Source organism: Oryzias latipes, chromosome 10 (genome assembly GCF_002234675.1).
Source record: "Oryzias latipes chromosome 10, ASM223467v1".
Classification (NCBI taxonomy): domain Eukaryota; kingdom Metazoa; phylum Chordata; class Actinopteri; order Beloniformes; family Adrianichthyidae; genus Oryzias; species Oryzias latipes.
In genome coordinates this window covers 4,830,076-4,849,930 of record NC_019868.2, presented here as the reverse complement: position 1 = coordinate 4,849,930, position 19,855 = coordinate 4,830,076, and the positions used below count along the sequence as shown (strand labels likewise).

The 19,855-nt window shown below is 40.9% G+C and overlaps 1 protein-coding gene across 2 annotated transcripts in view; it reads right to left on the bottom strand.

Annotated features, from left to right (window-relative positions):
* The window catches only part of LOC101162455 (leucine-rich repeat and immunoglobulin-like domain-containing nogo receptor-interacting protein 2), a 308,018-nt gene that overhangs the window by 246,261 nt on the left and 41,902 nt on the right, over positions 1–19,855 (bottom strand). Inside the window, exon 2 of one of the 2 annotated variants that reach the window (XM_023959558.1) lies at positions 8,673–8,746. The exons of the other annotated variant lie outside the window; for it this stretch is intronic. The gene's annotated coding sequence lies outside the window, so the exon portion shown is untranslated. The remainder of the gene's footprint in view (positions 1–8,672; positions 8,747–19,855) is intronic. 2 annotated transcript variants of the gene reach the window in all.

Sequence of the window (19,855 nt, the reverse complement as noted above, 5' to 3'; positions counted from 1 at the left end):
GTCATTCACCATTGAGTAGAACTCTTTTTAAAACAAATTTTTGTTTGGATTAGAGGAGGTTAAATACCAGGACGTACAGCGCCTTTTTATTCCAGCAGTGTTTGAAAGAATTGCCATGTTCCTACTGTTAAGTGACACCAGTCAGCTATGCTCCAATCGGCTGAAACCAATCTATACAGCGTCCACTCCCTCAAGACACTCGGGAAGCTCACTTAAAGACATCAATACAGCAGGAAATGAGACACAGAGTGATGGCTTCGAAGACTTAGATGTTAGATGGCTGACTGAGATGCCCTCACATCTTATTTAAGGTTCTGCTGCTCAATAGAACACTGCATAAAGTCCCTCCTCTCTTGTTACAGATAAAACTTCAAGCTTTGCAGGACGTCAGTCAAACACCAGCAAAATTGCATAAGCAAGGGCAGCTTTATGAACATTATGTATGCTGGAAACGGCAACATTGTCAGAGGAAACAAGCAGATGAAAGGGTGACTCAGCTGCCTCACAGAGTACAATATATGATTTTAATAAACTCACAATAAAATATGTAAGTCAAGCAGAAACGTAGCTTGTAACCACATTTTGATGCTTGTTAGGTTGCATCCATTTTTAGAACTTGCTGCAGAATCAGTTGCTGAAGCTAATCCACCTTGGGTGAAGGCAATTACACTCTGAACAGGTCGCACACGCTCACATGCACACCCAGGGGTAATTTAAAGACACCAATCAACCAATGAAGCATGGTTTTGGACTGTGGGAGGTCCTGGAGAAAACCCACGAATGCACGAGGAGAACATGCAAGCCCCACATACAAAGAAAGCAATTGGAAGCTGTGTGGCAAGAGCACTAGCCGCTACACCGTTGTGCAGCCCCTTTCAGGTTCCTCTGATCTAATGAAGTGAAAAAGGTTTTTTAGAAAAAACGGAAACTTTTGCTAACCTTGGATTTGAGGCTGGAACGTTTAGCACCTAATAATCAAAGTGTTCTCATTGATGTGCAATTCACCAGTAAAGAAAAGATTACATGTGGCGTTCCAGACAGATTATATTACTTTGATTTAGTACACAGTACAAAATAATAATTTTTAAACCTATAAGCCTTTACCTTTTTAAATTGTGTTGTACCTGTATTTTAATTTAATAGGATATTTTCCTCTATGTCCTCTGTTTGTTATCCATCCGTCCATCTAGCTCTATCTCCTGTCACTTTCTCACATCCACAGACTAAGGAACTGCAATATGCGCTAAATCCATTACTTCAGTCAAACCATCCATCCATCTTTTGAACCCGCTAAATCCCTTCTGGGTCATGGGGTTGCTGGAGCCAATCCAGCTACTACTGGGTGAAGGAGAAGAGCAAAACACACATGCACACCTAGAGACACTTTAGAGACACCAATGAACTATGAAACAGGGTTTTTGGCTGTGGGAGGAAGCCAGAGTGCCTAGAGAAAACCCACGTATACACAAGGATAACGTACAAACTCCACACAGGAAGAGTCCGGTTTTTGAACCAGGAGCTTTTTGCTATAAGAGTGCCAACCACTAAAACTGTTTTGAATGGTGTTAACTTTTGGACCTCAGGTCTGTAATAATCCGTTCTATTCACATCTCAAACATTTTTCTTAAAGTTTACACCTGAACTATCACAGAATAAAATTCTTTTTTTTTTAATCATTATATAATAAAGATAATAACAATGACTGGCTGAAAGAAACCAGCATTGACGTTGACTTTTGCTTCCCCATGGAGCCAACATCCACACCAAGATGGATTGGCTCTGAAAACTGTCAGCATGCTCGGAACAAAAGTCCTTCTGGGAACTCAATTTCCCACCATATTGTTTAAGCAGCTTTTTCATTCCGCGCTCTCAGCTTAGGACGGTCAGAGGAACATCAGGAGGATTAAACCTTGTGCCGAATATTCCGATAACTGTTCCACTGCTTCCTCCAGCATTGTGTCAATCAAACGTCAGTTAAATAGTTGTTTTTTTTCCCATCACACACACACAACCCCTACTACATTGGCACCTTAAACAAGCAAATGTGGTACAAATCAGCAAACATAGGGGCACCAGGGGGAGGCAGGGGACTTCCAGACTTTCAAAATAACAGTTATAAAAAGCTCTATACTCCCATATCTGCGAAACATAATGGAAAAGGTTTGTCAGTAACCTCCATCTCCCCACTATTGTCACAATCCCACTCACTTCTCCTGTCACTTCAGCTGAAATGTTAGCTTGAAATCCATACATCCATGTCTTTTTGGACAGACAGCGTCGTTCTGGTGAACCTCTGAGGTGCGGCAGCGACAATGCGAATATGCAGCTGTGGCATCTGAGATAAAAGAAAAGCCAGTGTGAGCAGTAAATTCTGCTTTGTCAGATCGATAAGATCCATAATTGCTTCTTTTGCACATTCAGTCCCGAGTTCCTGCAGTGCGCAGCTGTCAATGCTTGGGTTGTTCTCCACAAACTCCCCTCTCACTCCGTCCATTATTCACACACACAAAAATGATACAAAGATTAAATCCAAATTTAATAAAAATGTTTACTTCAAATACACAAAGGAACTGTTTTTTAACCGTTAAAGTCCCACTCCGATCATCTTTTGATCTATTTTCAAAGTGTTCCCAGTGGGTTTTTTTAATCATGATTTAGCCGTTTTTGGCATAGATAAAAAGCCTGTATCGTTTTCTTGGATGTAGTTTCGGCAGAGCAGCAGGAGTTCATCAGAAATTTGCCTCTATATTGTGGGCAGGATTGTTGGCAAAGAATAAGGCTTTTCCCCCACTTCCCATTATCCCTTTGTTTACACTCTCTCCCACTAGCTTACAGCTCCTCACTACGTCAACCTAACATTAACGGTGCAACAAAAATGGTGAGCAAAATTAAAGCCATTCAGTTTTGATCCAGATTCCAGTTCAGACGAGGGAAACAAAGACGTTCATGGATCCATTCGTCTGCTAGTGGATGCATACGTCACAGCTACAAGCGCTTTTCAAATGATATTCTTTCCTCTTCTCCGGATTCCCAAGGAATGACTAATGATAGAAATGCAATTTCTATCTGAGTTTTCCTAATATATGTCCTCCGTTGTCAGAGAAATGCTACAAAAACATGTTTTAAAAAACACACACAGAATTTTACACATCCTTCTGTTGCTTTAGAAGATAGTTCCAGCATCAAAATGATACCATCTTCAGTACCACCTGTGTCTGACATCCACCACTTCTAGCCAGGTGGCATTGGAAAGTCTAACCCTTGCCTGGTTTTTGTGCTGATCTGCATAATGTCTGATGGATCCTTTCATGCTCTGCTGCCTCCTCACCTCCAAGCAAAGATGCTGCTGACTGTGAGCTCTCTGGAGGAGCCTCTGATGTGGCAGCCTTTGCTCTCCAGCTACTGCTGGGCCTCTGGTGGGAATGAGGGTGGAAAGTGATGATGATGTGTTAACAGAGAGAAAGAGACTCTAATGCACAAGGCAGGTCTGCATGAGCAGGTATGCAGCAGGTGGTGTCAAACAGATTTGGTGTCACAGTCGCGCTCCATGCTAAGCTCCAGAGTTTTAAAGCTATAACAGCTCCATAAAGCCACATTGTTCCCTATATTTTTTGATGTCCTGTGCTGGTGACAATGCACATTTCAAACAGGTATGTGTGGAGGACTTTGTTCTTTTGAAATAACGTTTGGGATTTCACTGATTTCTTTTTTCTTTAACAGAAGACATACTATAAATCCACTTCAGAAAGGTGTTGTTTGACAGGATTATGATGCCAGCAGCTTGCAGGCGGGCTGCTGCCTTTTTTTCCCCGTGCCAGGGGCATCATTAAACCTGCCTCAAAGACAAATGTCAGATCTTCATCTTTATCCAACATCCAGAGGCGTCTTTACCAACCCAAAGAGTTTAGAGTGGCACTGGGGGGAAATGAGAAACAAAACTTCTCAAACAAACTAAATCCAATATGAAATTCATTCCACAGAGTAAACGGCACAATAATCAGATGTAGTTTCAAACACACCGGCTCATTTACTGTGAAAATCTGTTTGCCCCCTTTTGGATTTCCTGTTTGTGCGTCCATTTGTCTCACTCCAATCATCAGACAAATTTAAATAGACATTTAAATACTAGACAAAGATAACAAGCAAACATAAAATACATATTTGAAATTGTGTTTTTTCATTAGAGGAATAGAATTAATCCAAATCTATTTGGCTCTGTATATACATACATTTATTGCTCTATTCCATCTATGGAAATCTGACTTTATTATATTTAGCTGCACCCTAATCTGAATACCGAATACCTGATCTCATTCAAAGATGACTTACAGCCAAACCGAGTAATCCTAGAGTACAAGCAGATCTCTACATCCTCAAGAGGTCTGCAGTGATCCAAAGACATTCAGAAACATTTTAAGATGGACTCCAATAAAAGTGGGGTTTTCAACTGTACGTATAAAATGTATAAAGAAAACTGAGCTCAAAATTGCATTTCTGAGTATTTCATTTTTCAACTCATTGTGCATCAGAAGTAGACAAACAAAAAGTCTGAAAAAGATTGTAGGTGTGACATAAAAGGTATCGGCGGACTGCAAGCTCCCTAATACGATCCATTCTGATGCATCCACTTTTAGACCACTAGATCCATGTGTGAGAGTGTCTAAAAAGATGGGTGATGGGAAGTGGTGGCGGGCTTGATCCGTGCTCACCGCTTGGAGGTGAATTTCTAATGAACTCCTGCAGCTCTGTAGAAACTATTTCCTAGAAAACCAAACAGGTTTTTGTTATTGATATTGTCCAAAAACTGCATAATCATAATGAAAAGATCACTGGGAACCATTTTTATCATGGATCAAGGGATTATTGGAGTGGAACCTTGACTAACAATGACCAATCAACCTGAAACTGGTTCCAGTCGCTACAAGAGAAAAACCTGGAACATTAGAGAACCTCCCCAGGAGTGGGTCGCTAACAGAAACGTTTTAAAAGGATGGACTCCACAACAACATCTAAAAAACATACTGGTCTCATTTTCCTCTGTCAGCATCTATAATTCCACCATAAGGAAAAGTGGGGAAGATGACACTGATAGTAGGGATTCAAAGCCTAAGACCAAGTAAAAAGGGCTAAAAAGACAAAAGCTAGTGCAGAACCAACCCTGGTCCTCAAGCAACACAACCTGGACCGTTTTCCAGCTTTTCTTGGACTAATTGATGCTGACTGCCTAATTTACGTCTGTTCAACGATTAGAAATGGAAATCACTTAAAGAGCTTCCTCTTTCGGCTTCTCCCATCAGGGGTCGCCACAGCGAACAAGTCGCATGGTATATTTGGCAATGTTTTACGCCGGATGCCCTTCCTGACGCAACCTTCTCAAACCGGGCTTGGAACCGGCACAAAGGTAGAGAAGGGAACAGGGAGCAGCCCGGAGTCGAACTCTGGTTTCATGGATGGAAGGCGCCGCAAACCAGCACGAGCTAAACCAGCTCCCCTGGAAATCACTTAAAGAGCAACTCCAATTATCTTTTGATCTGTTTTCAAAGTATTCCCAGTGGTCTTTTTGTTATGATTATACTGTTTTTAGCCCAAATTTAAAAAAAAAAAAAATTACGTTTTCCAGGACTTAGTTTCTGCAGAGCAGCAGGAGTTCATTAGAAATTCACCTCTCAGTTGTTAGCAGGAATTGTTGGCGCAGAGTAAGCCTTGCTCCACTTCCCATCACCCATCTGTTTATGCTCTCTATTTGTCTACAAGTGGTTGCATCAGAGCAGGGAGCTGGAGACCTGCCCAGCATATTTTCTGTCACAAATAGATTCTTTTCAAACTGCTTTAAATTCTGGTCTTGATTACCATCAACTTGAATACAGAAATGCTCAGTGATGCAATTGTACAATACATTTTGTTTTACATATGTCCACCATGATCAGAAAAAAACACATGTTATAAACACCATTTTTGTTTGAGTGACTCTTTAAATCAACCGGCTGTGTAGCTCGTTAGCATCATAGTAGGAGGTTTAGGGACTGTCATCTGGACTCATTTTTTTAAAGTTAGAAGACGTTTCACCTCTTATCCAAGAGGCTTTATCGATTCTGAATTAGCTGGTAAAAGAGCTGGTATATATGCACTCATGGAGGAGGAGTCAGACCTGAAGCTAATGGGTTTCTGGTCGTTAAGAGTCTTTTGTCCTCAGCTGGGGGTTGGGGAGCCAGTGACTCCCTCCCCACACTGGTCATCTCTTTCAGCTGTCAACGACCCAGGTGGAACTGCTTCGGTTGGTTTGGGTTTCAGAACACTGCCGTAGATGAATGGAAGAATAAACCTGAGACCACCATTCTTATTAAGAGAATGTTTATCTTTCTTGAGAAAAGACGGCTTCTTTCACTCCTCACCCAAACCATCCTTTCTCTCTGGCTAGAATTTGGACTTCACTGTCCTCGAACGAGTGGTTTGTGGCCTTCAGGTGGAGTATGCACTACAGACTCAGGTCCACTTGGGTTGGCTCTGCGATGTTGGTAAAGCCGCTTGTGTAGAGGTTGTTTGGTTTCTCCTATATAGTGTTCATTGCAGTTCTCTTTGCCGTGGATAGAGTTCACAACATTACTCTGTTTGTAGCTGGGAATTTTGTCCTTTGGATGAACCAGTTTTTGTCTGAGAGTATTAACTGGTTTGAGATGAACTGGGATGTTTTGTTGTCTGAAAATCCTTTTTAGTAAAGAAGCAACATGCAAACTCCACACACAAAGGTCCCATTAACGTGATTGTTTCAGGTCCCCATGCCAGGACTTGAACAAGGGTAAGAGTGCTAACCACTGCGCGACTGTGCAGCCTTTCTAAAATATTTAAAAATTAACTAAAGCATCACACCTAGGTGGAGGTAGTGTGATGGTCTGGGACTGCTTTGCTGCTTCCGAACCTTAAAGACTCGATCTGCTAAAAAGAACCATAAATTCTGCTGTCTGACAAAAAGTCCTGAAAGAGCAAATCCTCTATCTTTCATAACTTTGAGCTGAAGTGCATCTTAAATTTATTAGATAAGCTTTATGCTGATTTTAAGTAAAAAAAAAAATCGTTTCCCAAAGTTTTCTAAAACTGCTGCTTCTGACTATCTCTCTACTTTTATATGGTTTATTATTTCCCATAACCTGCAACTCCTGCCTATTTAGGTTGTCTTGAACATATATCTGCTTGCAATAAAGCTACGTGCAGCCCGTGTTATTCCCGTTTTAATGTCCTGCCCACCACCGTGAATGAGAACAGGGTTTATTTAACAGCACAGCAGCATCAGTAAATATGGAGCTCCGCAACGCGCTGTTCCCCCCAAAAAAACAAATAATCCCATAAATACATGTTAAAGAGCCACTTCAAACCAGCATGGCGGGAGGTCGTTTCACAGGAATGCGATTAATTCAGTGCTCATATTTTGAAACACAGCTTTTAACATGTTATAAAACCCAACTACCACCCAATTTAAACAGTAAAAAGTCAGCAATATGTTCAGATTTAGGGCTCTCACAATAGGGTCTGTAAATTGCTAATCCTTTATATTTTCTTTCGTAATTTTATGTGACTGCAGCTAAATTGAAATCAAATCGCATTTTTTTTTATAAAGCATTTTGTGTCTTCGAGGACTTTTTTGCAGGCTTGTGTGAGGCTGTTGGAGAATGCAGGGGCCTCAGATATGTGACAAGACAAACAACGTTAAAAGAAGGGGGCTCAGGTTGAGTCTGATTACAGATGTCACCACACTGTCAGCTTAGCACATTCAAGGACAAGACAGCTCACAGCAGAACAACAGTTTTACAGAAGCTGTCAAGGTTACACCAAGAAAGGCACCAACTATTAAAAATAAAAAAAACCTTAGCCTGCTGTGGCACACCGTATTGAAATCACACAGCCTGCACATGAAACAGGTTGAAGGTGGGAAAAGTAAACATGCGATCCTGCATTAACCGCATCATGCTTCACTGTTTTTTCATCCCGTGGTGGCACATCCTCTCCTCTCCGGCCCATGCAGCGCAACTTTTGCAATTGCCACAGTTGCTGGCATGGTCCTGTGAACATGCTTTTTTCATGTTCGGCACGATGTCAGGGGCTGTTACAAGAGGATAGCTTTAATAGCTCTGTATTAATGCCTCTGGACTGAAATCATCCTGACCAGCCTACACAGCTGAAGCCTTTCAACAATTGCGGTGGCTGTCTGATCAGTGCTGGAATCACTATGTTTATAATTGTGATGACATAATAATGACATCCGTATGTAAATGCAGCATTCCCCTGAAGATGGCAGAAATTCAAAGCAGTTTTCAGCACAGCTAAATTACTAAATATAAAAAATCCCAGGGTTTCTACCTTAGAATCCTTTCCTCTGCACTCAGCGAACAGAAGAGGAAGAAAAGCAGCTGTATGTAGCAGGGAGACGGTGCGCGGGGCTGTCCTAGTTTGAAAAGCCACCCACGGATTGTAGCAGTGTACCTGCACATTCTATTCTGTCATGTGTGTGTGCACAGACTGTCTTTGAAGGAGAAATGTACACGCCACATGGTTGTCAGCAGTGTACCTAATGTATCTGGAATACTATCAAGTTAAAACTCAAGGATATTTAGGAATGAAAGCGTTCATGCATCCCCCCTGATGACATGTGTTCAATCACCAACAAGAGGTGAACTTACAGTATTGTAGGAAAGACTGCAGCTGCACAAAGCAGAAACCAGCATTCTGGACATGTGACTGCGCAAACTCAAGTCTGGAAAACACAAAAAGGAAAAGCCGTCGTTAATGCACGCCGTCTGCATGAGCCGTGTAGCATGATGTCACATGACAAGACAGGAATGTCCGAAGCTTTCAGAATGTCAGCACACGCCACGCTTGTGTAACGCGCTCATCATCAACAAGGACGTCATGGACAGAGACAAAAACAATGGCTGAAACACACACCCGTCTGACACATTTAGAGGTTCTGAACTCGCTTTTATACTTTGAATATTCACTAAATCTTGCTAATGGGACAAAAAAATTACAAAATAAAAGCATAAGATCAAAATTATATTTAAGAAAACAGAACATTTACCAAAAATATGCAAACTGCAGACTTTATATCACTCAAAACATTCATTTTAAAAAAATACACAAAAACATCTCTAAATTAGATGGAAAACTGTAAATATCTAAATTAAAAAGTACTACAGAGTACTTCAAGAGAATTTGTCTTTTTTGATAGGCTTTTGTATTAAAACATTCAAATAGAATAAACAATTTAAAATAAATGTTGCGTATTTTTTAAATCTAGATGATCACAAACTTTCCTAACCTCTTCAGTTACAGACACAACCTGAAAAGCACAATTGAGACTAAATCAAATCTTCTGAGCTGTTTTTGACAAAAAAAACAGCTACGACAAGAAACATGCTGCTGTTTCAAATACTTTTAAAAATCTGTTTTAGTTCAAGCATAAAGAAATGTTAGTATGTGTGAAGCTGGAATCAGGATTTTAAAAAATCTAATAAAAGTGATTCTGCCAATAATCGTGTGAGCGTGACTGGAGCAGAACAGTGCTGAGCAGCTTGAAAAGCAGAGTAATGAGCACGGAAACACACAGCTCCACGGCCGCCCCGCCCCTCTTTTCTCTTGACTGGTTAATGACTGAATGATTTTACAGAAGCAGTTTTCAGTGGGTGTTTTTGACAGTTGAAGGCGGAGAGTTGATTCTGAAGTTAGTCTCAGTGCTACCTGGCTCTCTTCTGCACTTGGTTCATTTCAAAAGCTAATCACGAAAGGGTTGCCGGGCCAAACTTGTTCATAATTACTGCTTATTTTAATGAAAACAGTTTAAACACATCGATATCATCCTAAACAATAGCCTAAAACCACACAAAAATCCAGTAACATGCACAATTGTTTCATCTAAAAAGGTTTAGACGCTGCTTTAAAGATAAAATATGAACAAGTTTCTATCATTTGCAAAACATAGAAGGGAAAATAAATGACTGAAACTGTTTATTGAATGTTAAAACTTTGGCACAATTCATTAAAATGCGCGTAAGAAATTTAGAAAAAAAAATACATTTGCATTGCATTTAAATGTAGAACTATGGAAAATAATGATGACTACCATCAAACCATCTTCTATACCCAATTCTTTCTGCTCAGGGTCATAGCGTTGCTGGAGCCTATCCAGCTGCTGTTGGGCAGAGATGTGGCACACGCTGAACAGTTTATTCATCCATCACAGGGCCACACAAAGACAAACAACCACACCAAGGCTACCATTTAACCCATGAAACAGGATTTTGGACTGGGAGAAGAAAACCCAGAGAAAGCTTACACATACAAAAGAAGAAGATGCAAACTCCACGCTGAAAGGTCCCAGTCGGGATTCAAACCAGCGCCCTCTCACTGTGAGGCACTAGTGCTAACCGCTACCCCACTGTGCAGCTCATGATAACTAATAACAGGTTTTTTTGTGGAGCGCAGTACACGTACATGTATTTCACATACAGTGGAATAAATGTGCAGCTGTAGGTCTGTTTAGATCTGCCAGGACTAATCGTTTTTGTCTTTGTATTTAAAACAGTCAGAACACAGAGCTGTTATACTAAACACTGTGTGGACAATGATTTTACAGGAAGGACAACTATAGAGGACAAACCATCAGCGTTACTGGCAATTATGTATCACAATGGTAACAGATTTACACTAATGGTGCTTTTGTGATTGGTTAATAAGGTGCACATGTTTAAAAAAAAGAAAAAGAAAAAAGAAGAAGCCAATCAGAAAGGGGATTGATTCTCCACCTCCCAGCAGCCCCACACACCCACTAAAACTGCATCATGTAATAAGCCGTGGAGAGCAGCGGACGGAGCATCGAGGCGTGTTTACGCTCTCAACAGCAGGATTTTACGCTGCAGTTCACTGTTCACACGCTCACGAGTCTGCTTGTAGAACCGCTTGTAGAACGCAGAATTGAGCAGCGTTCTGTGCACGCGCAGGAGCAGGAGTTTATAAGAAAGAGGACAGTTCTGGTCATCTGGAAAAAGAAATCTAATTACGCCCACTCAATGAAGGACATTACAAGCTGCCACCACATTTTGTGTGTTTGCTACACAAACTTGTTGGATTCACACAAGGCTCTTTTCGTCACACAGCATCATGAATTGTCATGTAGAATTTAGGTCATCTGTATAAAACTTTAATCAGTCTGCACTCTTTGCTTTCTCTGGTTCAGACTGACTATCTGGCATCAGTGAACCAAGAGCTGGAGTTTGGGGATTTTAGATCAGTGGAGGCCACGGACCAATTTAATGTCAGACAATATTTTCACGCATTGACCTGTACAAGACTGAAGGGGGCGCCACATTTTTTTGTCTAGATTCAGATTTCCCATTACAGTCCCCATCCAATGAAAATCATGTTTGTTGAGTTTTTGACATGTGTGGCATTTTCCTTATGAAAGCAAACAAATGTAATTAATAATTGTTTCATTTTTGCATTTCTGAGTAATTCTCCTTTAAAATTGCGGTCAATCAAACTGTCGCAAAGATGCTTGGTTTCATTTAATGAGCCGTAGTGATGTCACAACAGCACAGGAGCGCATCAATCAATCAATCAATGCAGAGGCAACCAAATAAAATCAGAAACAATATGCTACAATAAAGAAACAATAAAAGACTAAAATGAACAAGCTGACCCACTAAATCTGCTCACTGGAGTTAAAAGCCTGACTAAAAAGATGAGTTTTAGTCAGGCTAAAAGCACAAGCTCCCTGATCTGCCCCGTCCAGCATTCACAAGCTCAAGTAGACAGAAGAGAAGTTGGCACATTGCTGCATTCCAAGCACGTGTTTTAAGTGCATCCAAGTCTGGATGTAGTTGTTAAAATTAAACTTAAAGTTAAAGTCCCAAACGTGTTCTCAGATATTGTGTTCTGTCTCTGACCAGGTTTGAAGGCTTGTTGCCCCACCATAACCAGTGAGGGTAAAATATAAAAAAATATATAATCAGGGATCCTTTTTTATTATTGCCTCAGTGAAAATAAGAAAAATATCGTAAAGTTCAGGATCTCTGTCTGGCAGTCCGCCAGATGATGGGGATGGCTCCAGCTCCCTCGGCCCTGCGACAGACCAACAGGGTGTACCCGCCTTCGCCCCACAGGAGTGGATACTGTTGAGCGATCTGTTCAGACGGTTAAGATGGCTATCAAATTGGGCTGCGCTGCTGAAATCTCGCTTCTGCCAGACCTTTGCGCCACATCCGCCACTCAAATCGCGCCGCAGGACTTCGGATGTACCATTGACTTAACATTGAAACTGGCCCCCTCTGCCGCGAGAGTGGCGTTCAGTGTGAACGGAACTTAACCCTTGTGCTTAGATGACCCCACCCTTACATTGACGTGTTCTCCCTACCATGACAAAGGTGGATAAAGGTGGAAAGATTTCATGGAATCCATGGACACCAGTAAAGATCACAAATCATTGAAGAAAAAAGGCTCAGCGCACTGTTTAGTGGGTCTAGATGACCCAACTCCCAACATTAAAGTGCCTAGGATAGCACAAGGGTTACATGTGACCCATAATGCTAGACTTAGCCCTTCCTCTGGGTCCGTGTGGCCAAGAAAAAACTTCAGCACTGATTAAAATCTGATTCCTACAGAGTCAGATTAGAAATAAGACGCAAAAAAAATAGATGGTGCTTTGTTTTTCTCTGCGGCCCGGTACCAACTGTCCCATGCAGTAGTACCGGGCAGGAACGTGAGGTTGGGGACCTCAGGTGTAGAGCAGTGAGTCTAATCAGAAATTGGAGTCAACGGACTCCTTAAGTCAGGTACGAATCAAAATCACTCCAGCCTTTCCAAGAAGCAACCATGAAACTATGAATACCCTTCAAGACTGAGACCACTAGAAGGAGAAACAGGGATGAGACTCCAGTAGGAGGAAATCTGGAGATTGCAAAGGTCAGCAGAACTCTGGCTAAGAAATGCAACTGCACACAACTAGAGAAACACACTGTGTGTTACATCACCCCAGAACACAACCTGCTGAGAAATGCTAAACTAGCAGCAGCTCACACTGCTCACACACCTACACACAACCTCTCTGTTTGTTCTCACCTTTTTGTTAATGTTTAAATCATTTTCATCTGCAGGTTTTTTATGTTTATCTCCAATTACAAAAGCAGTTCTGCAAATTTCAGAAGAGTTTGATCAAGTATCCTCAGCACCTTTCTCTATACCTCAGTCATCTGAAAATGTGCTGACTTCAATTTGTTCAGCAGGAAGACTGCAACTGTTGCTCTTTGTGAAGCACGACGCTCAAACGTGGAAATGCCAGTTTGAATAAGCTGAGGAGACAAGACGCACACCACGAGCAGCAGTGGTGGATCAAAATCAGGAATGCACGACATGAGAGCGCCGCTCATGACAACCAAAGGAAAAAAAAAGAAAAATTCTCTTTTTCATTCTGAGATTTCAATCGGCAGACAAAGAAAGAAACAGACGGGGGGAAAGTCCAGAGCATCAGAGAAAACAGTTCATTCAGAACAGATCCTAGTGCCATTTTGGGAGTGAAATACTTGATAGTACATCAGACTAAATTTGTCTAATCACCTAAAATATATCTAAATAAAACTTTTTGCATATTTTGTCAAAAATATCAAGTTAGTCACACACACTTTATGATCTCCATTTATGTCTTGTCTGAGCTGAAGTACAAGGATGCAGAGATGAAAACCTGAACCCACTCGGATCATCTGATGATCTATTGTCAAAGTGTTCCCATTGTTCTTTTAATTGTGATTATGACGTTTTTAGCCCCCCCTAAAAAAAAGAAATTATGTCGTTTTCCAGGACATAGTTTCTGCAGAGCAACAGGAGTTCATTAGAAATTTAACTCCCGGGAGGGCCTGTTGTTAAGAGATCAACAGGGAGCTTGTGGCCTGTCCAGCATATTTTTTTTGTATAACAAAAAGGAGCATTTCTAAAGTGCATCTGCTCCTGATTCACAGCTGTTTAACCCTTGTGCTATCCTATGGGGTCCAGATGACCCAACTCCCAATGTTAAAGTGCCTAGGAAAGCACAAGGGTTACAAAAGTTTCTCTGTTCCTTTTAACACTCGAGGGAGGGGGGATTACCTCCATTGCTTGTATCTTTATACTGACTCCATGTACATTAAAAAAAAAAGATTCTATTGTTTTAAATCATTTAATGTGTTGACACCTTAATCTCCATCTCCTGATTTCTGAAGTCCACAAGCTTCCTCCTTCAGACAGAAGCAGAGCCTACCGCAGTGGCGGTTATTGATGTGGGCGAGGTGGGCGGTGGCCCAGGGCGGCACTTCATAGGGGGCGGCATTTCCCGTGCCTGCAGTGTTACACACAAGGATATCACTAAGTCTAAAAGGAGACTTTCAGCTTTTATTTTGACAAGCCTGCTTCAGCCAACACTCTGCCCTTTTATTTTGTCACATCTTTTTTTTTTTTTTACTTGTCCTGTCCAACAGCTGGGCAGGCAGATGAGAGCTGACGGCCTCTTGTGTTGGACATATTTTACTTTAACAAGAGGGGTTATTAATCTTCAGACAAACCAAAGGTATGTCTGAATAAACCCCTTTTGTAATTGAGGCCAAACTTTATTAATTTCAATCATGTTTGAAAAATCTTTGGTGTTGGACCGGACGGAAAAGGAAAGAAGGGAAGAAGAGAGAGGGATGTTAGAGAGAGAGGGGGGGATAAGAGGGTGATAATAGGAGGGGGGGGGGGGTAAGACAATGAAGCAGCATAAAGCAACAAGTTTACTGGTTGTTTATCATTACGGTAAGGTTCAAATGTAGTACAAAAGGGCGGGGCCTGTCCACACACACACTCAAATGTTATCAACACACCTGCTGGCTGAAAAAATGTCCACATGTCAACATGTACACAAAACCAATAGTGTTCACACCCGCATACTTATGCCTTTAAACCAACTAGTGTGAAATATTTCAGTCATTCAATCATGCAAACTGTTAGTGCAAAGGTGAGCTAACACCTGTGCTCAGGTGAGTGTTTATGTTCTTCTAAAATGGATGGAGGAATGTGAAAAGAAGGAGGGAGAGTGCCCAGCCATCCCCACACCAAGACCCCCGCCGCAGCAGCAGCGGCAGCCGGAACCCCCAACGCCACACGGCAGCAGGCAGGGAACAACCGCCCCCCGGGCGACCCAGTCCGCCACCCAGGCCAGGGCCAGCAGGACCGCCGCGAGGCCCCCAGAACCAGAGAGCAGGGAGGCACGGGGGGAAAGGGAGCGCCGCCCCAGCCCAACCAGGAGAGCAGCCCGGGAGAGCCCAACGCAGGGCCCCACCCGAGAAGGGCGCCCACTGCCCCAGACGAGCAACCCATCACCCCCCAGGAGTTCCGGGCATCCCCCCGCCCCAACCCCAGGTACGAGCCAGGATCCCCCTAGGGAGACCCGCTCCGCACTCCAGGCAGCCACCCACCCGGCCCACGGTTGGTCCAGGGAGGAGCAAGGCAGGGGCCAGCCGGCCCCGTTATTTTTGTTATTTTGTCACATCTGACACTGAACATCGCACCCATGTCTTCATCCTCTCCCCTCTCCACACTTATGGTGCCAAAAATAAAAATAAAAAAAAATAAAAGGATGAAATAACTAAGAGTGAAACAGCCACATGAAAAAGAAATAAGGCAGAAGAAAAACCTGTGCTCAACCCTATTTCCACCGGACCAGAAGGGGAGAGGGAGGAGGGGCGCAGGCAGCGAGGAGCCCAGCCTACAGTAAGCAACACCTGGATCATCGAATGCTGTTGGATCACTCAGCAGCTCATGTTAATAATGTCATTATTTACTAACTATTGTAGATATTTTTTTGACATGTCTTTTCTATCGTTTAGTTGGTGTCAGTATTTGACATAAAGACAGCAGGAAATGCAGGAAAACAGCTGCACTTTATGAGATCCTGAATAAACAATTGATCATTTTTTATGAACGGATGGAGTTTTTGGGGGGGATTTTTACTGTTGGTGTTGCACAAAATTAGGGAAATGCCAAATATTTTTGGAGGAATCCCATTGATGAGTTCCATGATTTAGTTTTATTGTTTTATAAGACCTAAAAATGATATTCACATTAAGTTTTTTTTAGATCCAATCCCTCTGATATGTTTCAAAAACACACACAGGACGTCACACACCAAGAAATTATTGCTAATAATGATGCAGGAGTCCAGCTCTAAAAAATGATAAAAGAGCAAAGAATACGGAATGATATGATTTGTTATTTCTTTTTATTAATATTTCCAGGCTTTGTTTGATTTGTTCTGCAGCGTGTTCATATTTGTATAATTTTGACAGAATATATTCTTATGGAGAGCAAACTATTCTACGTTATTTAAGGTTTAACTTGAGTTATTCTGGATTAATGTTCCTGTTTTTATTAATATTTATGTTCAAAAAGTTCTGTTATAAAGGTTTAAAAGTTTAGCTTTAGTGTGTTCAGTAAATGTTTATATTGTTCGGCCCAAAACCTAAAGCGTGTTTTTAATTTAGGCCCCCAGTGGGACTGAGTTTGACCCCCCTGTAATGCAAGTTTACAAATTCATGCATTTTTTGTGTGAAATGGCTAAATAGAAAATAGGGAACACATAAGGATGTTGTTTAATTTTGGGGGTGGGGCTGGTGAGGTTACTCGCCCAGGGAGTAAGTTGGTGTAGAACCGCCACTGAGCTACCGGCCTTCTCTGTAGCCGATCTGTTAGTAAGAACAGCCCCAACGATTGAGCTTTTTACGTCTCAATTAAAGAACCATTTTGGGTATTTATCACATTAAAGCCCAGGTCCTCTTGTGTTTTTTTATTTATTTTTTTAATTTTTTGGGGGTTGCTTGAATTTATCTTTTTTAAATTATTATTATTATTTTGACAAAAGTTTATTTTTTATTCAAGTTTTTTGTTTATATTTTCAATTTATTAAATCTTTTCTTTTGCCAGGCCGTTTTTTAACTTGATTTTATGCTGTGCAGCACTTTGGGTACTTTTATTTTGAAATTCAATAAATTAAGAGTTTCAAATGTCTTCACTCTGTCTTTTATTGACGCTGATTTAGATGCTGGGAAAAACTAAATGAACATTCACTGTACACCACACTGCTTTTCAAAAAATCAGAAACCATAAATCAGAATCTGTTTACAAAGAAAAAAGGGTTGTGTAACTTTTTTTTAATTCAGAATTTATTTTTCTTTAATTGAAATCTAACTTTTTCTATTCATTACCCAAAAACTTTAATGATGAAAATGAGTTCATAGATGCGTTTGCTGTCATCTGACTACATTTATGAAAACAGCAGTAACTTCTGCTGAATAATGGATGGGCCTGAAAGCCGTTTGGCACAGAGATGAGTGTCTGCAGCTCGTCTGCAAAAAGAAAAAGCTCTAGAAGCTTTTCAAGCAGCAGGGAAAAGCCTTTTTTTCTAAAGAAGTGTTTCAAACCTAAATGTGTTGTGTCAATGCCAAACGCTGGATGAGTGACGAAACATTTGAAGAAGAGAAGACAATAAGTCCAGATCACATGACTCAACTCAACCACAGTTTCTCTCACACAGTAAGGGCTGTGCAGACGGAAATCAAAGCCTTGGACAACAAATAAGAAGGACACGCAGTTAAGATTCAAAACAGAACATAAAGACTGCAGCAGAAATTAGCATGCATTTCTAAGTACAACACTTGCTCTCCTACTAAAACACAGTTATTTTCCCTTTAAGCTGCATAAGACTTTCATCCTAAAACATCCACAAAGAGCAAACACACAAGATCATCACAAAGATTTGACTACAAGACGATCCAACAATAAGGAGGCTTATAATCACTCCTGAAACTGCAGGCGAAATATGGGAATCCCCTTCAATCTTTAACATGTTTAAACAAGATGACAATACTGACTGACATTTAATAAAACGTCTGGATCACATTTCAGGTAATTCATGTCTACATCCCTGTGGGGCCTTTGCAGAGTATTTTTTTGGAGCAAATTTCAATTTAGATATATACTGACAGTAAAAGGAGCTTTAAATATAAAATAAGTGCCATAGCAGACCATGTTGATCCACCTTGTGATTGCAATTTTTTTTAAATAAAAAGTTTTGCTGCCTGGAAATCATCAATAAGGACAAAGGAGAGAAAACCTTGTCTAATTTTGCCTTTAAAAACATGGTTATATACCAACAGCATTTTGCCTGCAGCTCAAACCAGGTCTGAGATCAGTCTTTTATTCTGCAGGCAGACAAAGTCTTCTTATCTTTTACTTTGCACTTTTTTTATGTTTGCTTAATTCTGCTGAATTCACAAGTTTTTGTAAATTGCATTTTTTTGTCCCATGAGGATTTTGTATTACATTGCAATCCTGACATTTTTGACTAAATTATATATATATATGTGTGTGTGTGTGTGTGTGTGCTTATTTTCAGATCGATTCATTTCTGATTCTGTTTATCCTCATCACTTCCAAAGACGATCTCAGCATCTTCATCTCTGTCACAGAGTCGAGGCGATGCTGGAGCCTATCCTTGCTACTTGAGATCAAAAGGCGGGGCGAACCTGGGACACTTCACCGGTTCACACACTACACGCTCCCTCACCTTTAGGGGTCATTTTGGAATCTTGAGGAGTTTTGAGGGAGGAAGCTGGAGTGACCCGAGAAATCAATGCAGACTCCACACAAAAAGGAACCCAGCTGGGATTTGAACCAGAGTGCTAACCACTAACACCATGGTGCAGCCCAAAGCTAAGCTTATGAATTCTCAAAGTAAAAACAAATCTTTTGTGTCTTGTTTGAAAGCAAACCTGCTGTGTGTGAAGCACAGACCCATTACCTCAATCAGCCAAAGAGTTTCCAGCAGACCACAACCCACTGTAGGGAGAGCAGTGACCCCAAATCTCTGCTTCAAGACCAAAAACAAACAGTTCAAATTGATGTTGATCCAATTATTTAAAATCTTGATTATTTTTTATGTAACTGATAAATTGTTCTCCCTGCGACAGACTGGCGATCTGTCCAGGATGTCTCCTTCCTGCCTTCGCCCATGAGTGGCCGGGATAGGCTCCAGCATCCCCGTGACCCCGAAATGGAAAAATGGTTGAAAAGATGAATGACTGAATGAAATTGTTTTTCAATTTACTGAGCAAACATCTATACACATCCTGAAAGTGTTCGAGTCTGCAGACGTTCAGCAGGTTAAGAAGCGTTGTTTAGAACAGCAGATGTAGAAGTCTATACACATGATTTTATTGTTTAACATACACAAATGCTGTCATAATCCAGTCTTGAAAAATGATAACAATATTGATGTGACGCTAATAGTGTTAGGAGAGGAGGGGAAAACCACAAGATTTGCTTTATAAAGCCAAACTTCTTAGCATTTAATATCTGATGTGACAAATGAGGACTATAGACCCAAAATGTGAAACATGTTCTTAAAATGGCAACACTGCTTTTGTGCTAATAATACATAAGCTCTGCCAATAAATTGAGGAAATACATGTTTAGAATTAGTCTACATATTGTTAATAATCATGTTTTCCATTTGTTTTCGGGGAGGGTTTACCATTCCTTTTATTGCATATCCCAAGAATTTGTCATAAAAATACATTAGGTTGCTTTCATATTTTCAAATGCTTCATAAAGACCCAGAATAAAAAAAAATGTGTAAAAAAACAGAAGCTTTCAGTGATAAATTCGCATATCTTAACACACTGTAAATCATTCCTTGCATTAATGCATGTTTAGATGTTCTTTAAAACCTGCAAAATTCCATATTTATAGACAATTTTGATCACAAACATCGTCTAATTCTTACAATGGAGTGTTAAGGAAGCCACAA